Here is a 10,468-nt window from a genome sequence, read left to right as displayed (position 1 = left end):
AGAGGACGATCCAAACCTTAGAGGATATTTTGAGGGCTTGTGTTTTGGACCAGCTGGCGAGCTGGGATCGGTATATACCATTAGTGGAGTTTGTGTACAATAATAATTACCATGCGAGCATCGGAATGGCTCCGTATGAGGCTCTTTATGGGAGAAAATTTCAATCTCCGCTATGCTGGTATGAAGCTGGGGAGAAAAGCTTGTTGGGGCCAGAGATGATAGCCGAGAATACTGAACAAGTCAAGAAAATCCGAGACAAAATGCTCACTGCACAGAGTCGTCAAAAGAGTCACGCCAATCAGAGGCAGAAGCCCTTGGAATTTGAGGAAGGAGACCATGTTTTCCTTAAGGTTACTCCAATGACAAGAGTAGGTAGGGCGATTAAAGCGAAGAAGCTGAATTCTCGGTACATCGGTCCGTTTCAGATCCTGGAGAGGGTTGGACCGGTGGCGTATCGGATGGCTCTACCACCTCACCTTTTGAACCTGCACGATGTATTTCACGTGTCATAGCTTCGGAAGTATACTCCTGATGCTAGCCATGTGTTAAAACCTGAATCGGTTTAGTTAAAAGAAGATTTGACGCTTCCGGTGACTCCGGTTAGAATTGACGATACGAGTATCAAACGGTTGCGTGGAAAAGAGGTTTCGTTAGTCAAAGTGGCATGGAGTCGAGCCGGTGTTGAGGAGCACACTTGGGAGCTTGAATCGGAGATGCGAACTGATTACCCGCACCTATTCCCAGGTAATTGAATTCGAATTTTGTGGGCGAAATTCCCATTTAGGTGGGTAGAATGTAAAACCCAGATAATTAGCAAATAAATAATCCGTAAATTAAAATATATTCTAGAAAATTAGAAATGAGATTTTTATGGTTTAATATGGTAGAGAAAGTTAAAACGAGAATTTTGACACTAATTTTAAAGAATTTGACCCAAGATTGGGTCAAACAGACCGAACCGGTCGAACCGGATCCAAACCGGACCCATAGGCCCAACCAAGCTCAGCTTAAAACCCTTAAACAGGACTCTCTCTCCTCTCTTAAACCTCAAACACGCTGCTGGGCAGCCAAGGAGGGAGAACCTTCTTTCAAAAATCACAAACCCTCACTTGTGATTCAAAGTGACATAACTTTTGATCCGGAGCTCCGATCGCCTCTCCGTTTGTGGCCACGCGTTCACCGTGTCGAGCTCTACAAAGCTCTTAAATTTTTTTAGAGGTAAGCCATGATTTCATCTCTATTCTTCCAGCCCTTAAATTCGAAATTTTGGGTGAAAAATATTGAGATTTGTGAGCTTTTGATGTTATAGGATCCAACTAGCTTGAAGGAGAGGCTTAATCTTGTCTCCTTGATCCTTGGGTGCGATAAGATTCTCAACCCTAGTAGAATTTATTGGTTTATGATGTTTGGGTATTAAGTGGGTATGTTTGAATGTGGTATTGTGGTTTAGGTAGTGTGTATGTGAATATTGAAGCTTGATTGAAGTCTTGGAGAGCTTGGAATAAGTTTTTGGTGCTGAAAATCTATTCTTGGAGGTGTCAAAACCTTGAGAGCTTGTGAAAAAGTGAAATTGGAAGTGTTTCGGGTTGAGCGGAGAATCGACCAAGGTATAGTTTCAGTTTTTTGTATCTAAAATATAATGTAGTGTGAAAACTTAGATTAGAGACCCTAAGATATGATTTGAACTATTGATGTTGTTGATTGGTTGAGATGAATTGTGTTGTTATGTATGTGATTAGTAGATTTTTGGATGTTTTGATGGTAGGATGTATGAGAGATATGCATGTTTTGATATATGCTTAATGATTGGTTGAGATTGAATTATGGGTGAAACCATGTTGATGGTGAGGATGATATTGATTGTATGTATTGATGGTTGATGGAATTGGTATTGTTAGAACTTGGGATGAGGAAAGATATATGATATGATATTTTGTTTGAAATTGAGTTATTTGATTGAGATTGGTCAAAATGGTGGATTGGTGTATTATGAATTTAATAAAAATGTTAAAATATGAGTTGAGGAGGCTTGAGATTGATTTTTGGTAAGTTTTGGTTGGTTTTGAAAGGGGTTAAAATTGGTTTGTTTTGAAAAATGGAATTTTGTGGGTTTGTATTAAATTGTAGTTTTTGGTCTACTTTGACGGGGCATAACTTGGTCTCCGGATCCCCGATTTGTGTCAAACTTGTTTTGAAGCTGAATTTCAAACTTCTAAGCCTCCATTCTCACCCTTTATATCCTATATCCTTATAGTATGCCTAGTGATAAGAAGAGGCTAGGAAATGTGGTAGCTTGTAGATGAAGTAAGGGGAGAATTAATGATGAGTGATGATTAAAGATAATTGTATGAGATGTGGAGGATGATGGTGGAAGTGTTGTATATGCCATGAGCCGAAGGGCTGTAATTGTTAATAAATTGTGGCTGGTTATGGATTGTATTTTGAGCCGAATGGCTGAGTTATTATTGAATTATGGCTGAGTATGATTGCATATATGCTTATTGAATGAAATGTGAATGTTTCACTTCTACTATCTGAGATACGAGTTTCCCTGGGTGAAAGCAGTGGCTAGCCACCACGTGCTCCAGGTGGAGACTCGATACTCTACTGACCCTATGTCGTAAGTGTTGCCGGACACTGTGAAAGTTCCGGATGAGCTCGCCCCCGTGGATAAACACCAATGTGGGTGTTGTGTATATGTATTGATAATTATGATTGAGAATAACTCGAGTTGGGGATGCACGACAGAGGGATAGTCCAATGGTTAGCTACCAGGACTTGTCGGGTTGGCTTTATAACTGACAGATGAGACTCATCAGCCACTAGGATAGGCATACATCATATGCATTATATGTGATTTATTTGGAATGCCTAATTGACTGCATATTTACTTGCTAATTGTCTAACTGTCGTATCTGCATCCTTTTGTGTATTTTCTTGTTTGATATAATTGTGTTTGCGAAATCAAATTACTGATGGCAGTTGGGAGGTTCGAAAGATTTGGAAAGGGGAGTTTTAGTTAGATTGAAGATCCTTAGTTAGTTGCCTATTTTCGTTTCTCATGGCTTAGTTATGCTTATACGCTTTAATTATGAATTTGGGAGTTCTAGGATTGCCTTCGACTTTCTCAGGACATTATATGTTAGATATTTGGGCACTGTTACCATGATGAGAACCTCCAATTCTCTCCCATGCAGATTTTGTGGTTTTCAGATGTAGGACGTGAGGCTCCTTGCTAAAGCATACTGGAGACTTCTGTTTTAGCGAAGATCCTTAGCTCTCAAGACTCTATTTTGGTTTTATGTACTTACTTAGATACTTATTATCTCTGTTATATATATATGTATATATATATATATATATATATATATATATATACTGTATTGACTACTCTTAGAGGTTATTTTAGAGAACAGGTTTTGTAACTTGTCTTTTGGGTTCCTTGCTCTATATATGTATGTATACTTCTATGCTCGGACGGTTATCTTCGCAAACCAAGTCTTGAGCTTTGATGATATCCGTATTTTTGGCACTATCTTGTATATATACTCGCGTTAGCTTATCCTTTATTTGTTTCGTTACTTTATTGATCGGAGTGGTGCGCTTTTCAATTTAACAATTTTGTTTTACCCTTTTTCTTCAAAGGCTCCTAGTTATAAATATTTTTCACACTACAGTATATTCTAAATTTTATTGTTAGAGCTCGTAATGCCTCGCCACCTCTGTTTTATGACTTAAGCATAAGACTATGTGTGGTAGGGTGTTACATACCCCCCTGTCTAGGTTGTAATCGTCTTTTTTGGTATTGGAAAATGGAGATTTTTCATGCATCACGTCCAGATCCAATGCATAATAGTGACTTAGTGCATCTGATAGCGCCGGAATAGGGTGGGGAGGGGGGAGTGAGGCAAAACATAGCGGACCACTGTCTCAGCCTGCGTCTCTGGTACAAACTCCCCTCATCATCATCTTTAGAAGAACTGCTATCGTTGTTATCCTCAACATACTCCTCGTCGGAGTCTTCATCATCCACGTCCATGTCTTTCACTAGACTAGCAACATGAATCGGTGATGGTGCGAAAGGTAGGCCATCCTTCACAAAGGTCGAGTGGATGGATCCACCGCCACCAACATCACCAATCTCCGCGGAAAGCTCCATCACTTGTTTCACCATGATTCTCCCATGGATGTCAAACATGAGGGCGCACATGCTCGTCGCCATGTAGCCAAAACAAACGAAACTGAAAAACTCCGTTTTCCAACGGTGCTAGCAACTTATACCCATCTCTTTTCTCCCAAAACCACCAAGGTTACTCAATATTAGACTCTTCAACTCAGACAAAGAACTTACTCGCCGAGTGCGCAACAATATATCACACTCAAATATCACCCCATTGTCTCTGTTTCTTATACGACAATTAGGATACATACAGACAACCACATATCCGCTACTGCTAGATATTTTTGCCTATTTTTGGAAGAAAAATGGAGAAGAAGATATGAAATGTATGTGGAGAATACCAAAGGTTGCACATCCTTTTATAGCTGTTAAAAATTTGTCTTACTGTATCTCATTTGCACTGTAAACGTTATAATTTATCATGTATCTCGTTTATAGTGTAAACAAGATAAGTTTACACATATCTTGTTTACAGTTGTCATTTGATCTGTCTTATCTCATTTACACTGTAAACGAGATAAGAGATGTGACGTATTTTCGTAATTATTTTACAGATTATTTATTTCAATAAATAAAATATTTTTTATTTATTTAAAAAAATCTATTTTTTACATAGGTCATTTTTTTCTTTTTATCTATTTTATACTATTTTTTTCTCTTTTTAGTGAATAACAGGTTCGAATTCTAAACCTTTAGATCACAAACTCATAAAAGCTCTGATACTATGTCATGAAATTATTTATCTCAAAAATTTAAACTTATAAAACAAAATACATAAATAATTATATCTCTAATAAGAATAAATAATTATTTTAAAACTTGAAAAATTAGTTTATTTATAAACTTGAGTAAAAAGTTTCATCCTTTTTTAATCAAGTATTAAAAATTTGATCTCCATATTGGGCTCATTTTTTTCTATATTATAAATAAACGTGTGATATACATTGATATTTTTATAACATTGTGTATTACATTGCTATGGGTCTGATCCATTTTTTTTTAAAAGAACAAAACGTGGATGACATTTTGTCACTTAATAACAATTTTTAATTAAATAATAACAAAATGGTATTGACGTTTTGTATATTTTTTATTTTTTTTAATTGATGAAAAAAACGTCAGTAACGTTTTGTGCAAAACGTCGACGACGTTTTGTTGAAGACGATAATGACGTAGATGAAGAAACGATAATAACATTTTTCTGTAACTATCAAAAATTTTCACAATGGTGTCAAACACAATTTTTCGGGCATTTTAGTGGATTACACCAATTTGGGTCCAATATTAAAAATAAAAATCCTCCATATTGAGTACGACAAATTTTAAAATTTCAAATCTAAGTGTCTTATCCATTGAAATAAGGACATACTATTGGTTAGAAAAAAGAATATAGTATTTTAGTTTAAGATTTAACTAACATGTCTCTTAAGAATATAAGTTAAAATTATCAATTAAATTTTTTTTTTATAAAAAATGCAAAATTTAGTTTTTAATACATTATTGTATATTTATTTGAAAAATTAACTTTTACTAGTAATAATCTTAAGGGTTAAGTTCAATTTTGGTCCCCAACGTAGAGGTCGAAAATCGGAATCGTCCCTAACTTTTTTTTTGCTACAAAATGGTCCCCAAAGTTTCAGTTTATTTTAAAATCGTCCTTTTTACCAATTTTATTTTTTTATTACCAAATTATCCCTCATTAAAAAGTTATAAAATAAAATAAAATAAATATAAAATAAATAAATAAAAAAAGGAAAGAAAGGGTACAGACGGAGGTGGGGTGAGAAAGAGGGGGGGCGCGACAAAGGGGGGAGAGGGGGGGAGGGCGCGACAGGGGGGAGAGAAGGGGGACGAGCGCACCACCACTGTCTACCCGCCGCCGCCGCCTCTTCTTCTTCTTCTTCTTCCGCCATACTCGCCGCACCACCGCTCGCCGCCGCCTCTTCTTCTTCTTCTTCTTCTTCTTCTTCCGCCATACCCACCGTACCACCGCCCGCCGCAGCCTCCCCTGCTTCACCACCGCCAGCGAGCATCCTTTCTTCCCCTCCCCTGCTTCACCACCGCCATACCCACTGATTCTTCTTCTTCTGTGAATTTTGTGAATTGGATTTTTTGTGAAATTTCTGGATTTTTTGTGAAATTTATTGTGGAACATTGTTGTTGTTGAAATTTAAATTTGGAGTATTGTTGTTATTGATTCTGGGTTCTTGATGATGATGATGATTTTCTTAGTTGAGTTTTTGTTTGTCTGAGTTTGAATTCTGAATCTGAGTTCTGGGTTTGATGAGGATGACGATGATGATGTTGATTTTCTGATGGATCTGAGTTATGGGTTTGATGAGGATGACGATGGTGATGTTGATTTTCTGATGATGATGATGATGATGATGATGATGATGATAATGATAATGATGATGATGGTGGTGGTAGGTGGTGGGTGGTGGGTGGTGGGTGGTGGCGGGTGTGGTGGTGGTGGTGGTGGCGGCGGGTGTGGTGGTGGCAGGTGTGGTGGTGGTGGTGGTGCTTATGCTTATGTTTCTGTTGGTGCTTTGCATAATTTTGGGGAAGAAGGGATAGGGGCATTTTGGTCCGAAGGACGATTTTAAAACAAACTGAAACTTTGGGGACCATTTTGTAGCAAAAAAAAAGTTAGGGACGATTCCGATTTTCGACCTCTACGTTGGGACCAAAATTGAACTTAACCCTAATCTTAACATGTGATTCTAGAGTACAAGATAGTTAAATTTTTTTTTTTTAATAAATAACTATTTTCATTTTAATGTTAATAATTTCCTAGTTAAGTGGCTAAGGGTGGCAACACTACCCGAACCCGCGGGTACCCACCCCGTCCCTACCCGTTCGGGGCGGATAATTACCCGCCCCCGCACCGGGGCGGGTTTTAACGGGCGGGTTCTTGGACCGGGCGGGGCAGGGTCGGGTTTAGGTTAAACCTGCCCCTACCCGCCCCGGTATATATATATATATATATAATATGTAACATATATAAAATAATTAGTAAAATAATTAATAATATTATATCATATATAATTTTTTACTTTAATTTATGTTATGTATGTAAATGGTGGTTATATAATTTTTAAAATTTTATTTTATTTGTTGGATTTAATAATTATAGGAGCGAGTAGGGGCGGAACGGATACCCGCAAAGACAGGTTAGGGTTTAACATTTTACTACCCGCGGGTAGGACGAGACGGGTTTCATGCGGGTTCTTTGTAGGGCGGGGCGGGGTTGGGTAGAGCAAAAACCTGCCCCTACCCGCCCCGTTGCCATCCCTGTAAGTTGCAAAACCAATTACAGAGACCGAAAAAGGACATTTATTATTTGGGGTCCTTCTCACTATTGTCTCTCTTGGTGTGTTGAGACTTAAAGACTATGTTGATGGATCCCATGGCCAAAAAAAAAAGCTCTGTTGATGGATCGGAGAGATTAATTAGTTTGGTGATATTTAGATACTCATAAAAGTAAAAAGAAAAAAGAAAAGCTAAAATACTCTTCTTATACTATTATCTTTTATCCTATCATGGATACCAAACATGCTTTTAATTAATAATCATCAAGAGTATGTTAAGTGTACATTTTTATTATTAATTGACGAGCTAATCTTTACCTTATATTTCACAAAAACACCCGATCAATGAAGAATTGAACAATAGTAGAAATTTATTTTATATTGTCACGTGATTTCTTACTATTTAAATAGACTTATTTTTCTAATTTTTTTTAGGGTGAGCACGGGTCGATTTGGTTCAGGTTCAAAGTAAAATTAAAATCGAACCGATCAAAATATAGTTGGTTCGGTTTGGTTCGGACTTACGTTTTTTTGTATATGTACCCGAATCAAACCAAATCGATTAAGAATGGTAATTGGGTATCCGATGACTTTGAAATTCATAAAAAAAATTTATCTAAAAAATTCAACAAGTATAATAAACGTGTAACATCAATAGAAATAATCTAAACATATTAAACACCAAATCATTAAAAACTAAACTCATTAAAATCCAAATATATTAATAGTGAATAATTTTTGTCTAATGAAAATACAAAAGTGCAATAAAAATATTAGAAACTAAATACAAAAGTCTAGTGAATAATATTTCAAAGAAGCTAAAATCAAAACACATTAAAATCCAAACATTAGAAGCTAAATACAAAAGGAAAATAGAAATATTTGTCTAGTTTTCAAAGTGTTAGGATTATGAGTTGCAAAACTCACTAAAAACAATATTTTTTATTTTTTTTTATTTAATTAATATATAATCGGATTTACGGGTTAGTTTGGTTCCGTACCCTAAAATCGATATCCGAACCGATCAGTAACAAAGGTTATTGGTTTGGTTCGGATTAGACCCGATTACCCGTTAATTCTAGAACCAATTTAATTGGTTCGGTTTGAATTCAGACGGGTAATCGGGTACCCGCTATCTGTACTCACCCCTAATTTTTTCTCAATTTTGATAATCAAACTAAATTGACTAATTCATCTGGATCAATTAAAAATTGGCTATTTAGTTGGTTCAAAAGAAAAAATTTGATTGCTGTGTATCGTTAAAAAATTGGTAAAACCATAAAAGTCAATGAATTGGTTAAACTAATATGATTTTTTTTAATGAAAAACTAGTTCAAAAGTTTTTAGAAAGATATAATCTATATATAAATATATCATTTTATTATATTAGGTTCAACCTGGATCATATCTCGAAATTTTTGAATCTTTTAACTTTACTAATTTAATTATCAATCTTGTTTTTAGAATGGTTTCCCTCTTACTTAACCCATATAATAGAAACTTTTTTTTTGGTCATACAACACACTCACACACACACATCCCACAAAACAGAAACTTAGAAAGAGTAATCTTCCAAATTGAAATTTAGCCAATTTTTTTTTCAACAAATTAGCCTCTTACAGAAACAAAAACATAACAAATTGGTCCCCGGTTTTGAAAGCAAATTTTTGGTTAGGTCTTCAAAAAACAAAAAAGCTATGCTAACTACCATTGCCCACAGTAGCCCATATATTATGGGGAAAATGGCAATTCTAGTGCTCCTAGATAGTCTAATTCGTTTTTTTTTGGTAAGAGTATGATTCTAGAAGATTAAGAGTCTAATTCTATTCACACACATTTTGTCCCTGCTAATATTTGGGCCTAGCCCCCAACGCATGTTTTGTAACTAAAAAGTCTTCCCTATAGAAAATTTCTTATAAATATAATTAAAAAAAGTAGATTGCCATAGTTAACACTTAAAACTTAGTTGAATACTTGAACTTGGGGTTAATACTCAAATTAGTCTTGAAAGATCACGCGATCGTCTCTGAATGATTTTTTTTAATCAAATTAGTCCCTGAAAGATAAAATGTAAGTCAAATTAGTCTTTTCGTCAGTTGGATGATGACGTGTCACGTGAAGTACCACGTGGCATGCCACCTGGCAGGTCAGTGACAAATCATGTGTCACTTAACATGTAAAAAAGTTTTTTATAGTCAAAATAGTCCTTGAAAGTCTAGACGTAAGTCATTTTCATCCCTCAAATTTTAAAAATTAGTCAAACTAGTCCTTATATAATTTTTTTATAATATTAAATTTACAATATTTTTTGATACTACTAATTTTAATATTATTTTTTAAACCTTAATAAACAAAATTCTCTTTACATAAAATAATAAAAATAATTAAATTTTTATAAAATTATTTTGTCATTTGTATTTTAAAATTTTACATTTTCAAATTGTAATTTTTTATGTGAATTTTTTTTTATTTAAATGAGTTTATCAAATTATTGTTGATTATATATTTAAAAATTTAATATTTTAAATTTTACTAAATAATATAGTAATTATTTTAAATTTTAAATCTTTTAAATTTTTTAAAATTATAATTTTTATTATTGTTTAATTTATATAGTAAAACTCAATAATTGAAAAACTGAATTATGGAATCACTTTTTAAATCTTAATATTCTAATATAATTTTTTAAATATTTCATTTAAAACAAAAGGAATTTTATTTTAATACGAAACATATCTATTTATATAATGTACTAGTGCGGAGTAGCCTGTGTTATGCATAGGTATAATGTTTCCTATTTCATTTTATTTCATTGATTTGTGAAATTAAAAGAAAAATTATATAATCTATCTCAAACATATAAAACACAAAAATTTATTACGATCTTTGCACGTATTACGCTTAAGAAGCAATTCGTTTATAATAATAATAATAATAATAATAATAATAATAATAATAATAATAATAATAATAATAA

Source organism: Arachis ipaensis, chromosome B9 (genome assembly GCF_059453495.1).
Source record: "Arachis ipaensis isolate K30076 ecotype BB chromosome B9, ASM5945349v1, whole genome shotgun sequence".
NCBI classification, from domain to species: Eukaryota; Viridiplantae; Streptophyta; class Magnoliopsida; order Fabales; family Fabaceae; genus Arachis; species Arachis ipaensis.
The sequence above is the reverse complement of the archived record's forward strand: the minus strand, read 5'-3'. Positions refer to the sequence as shown.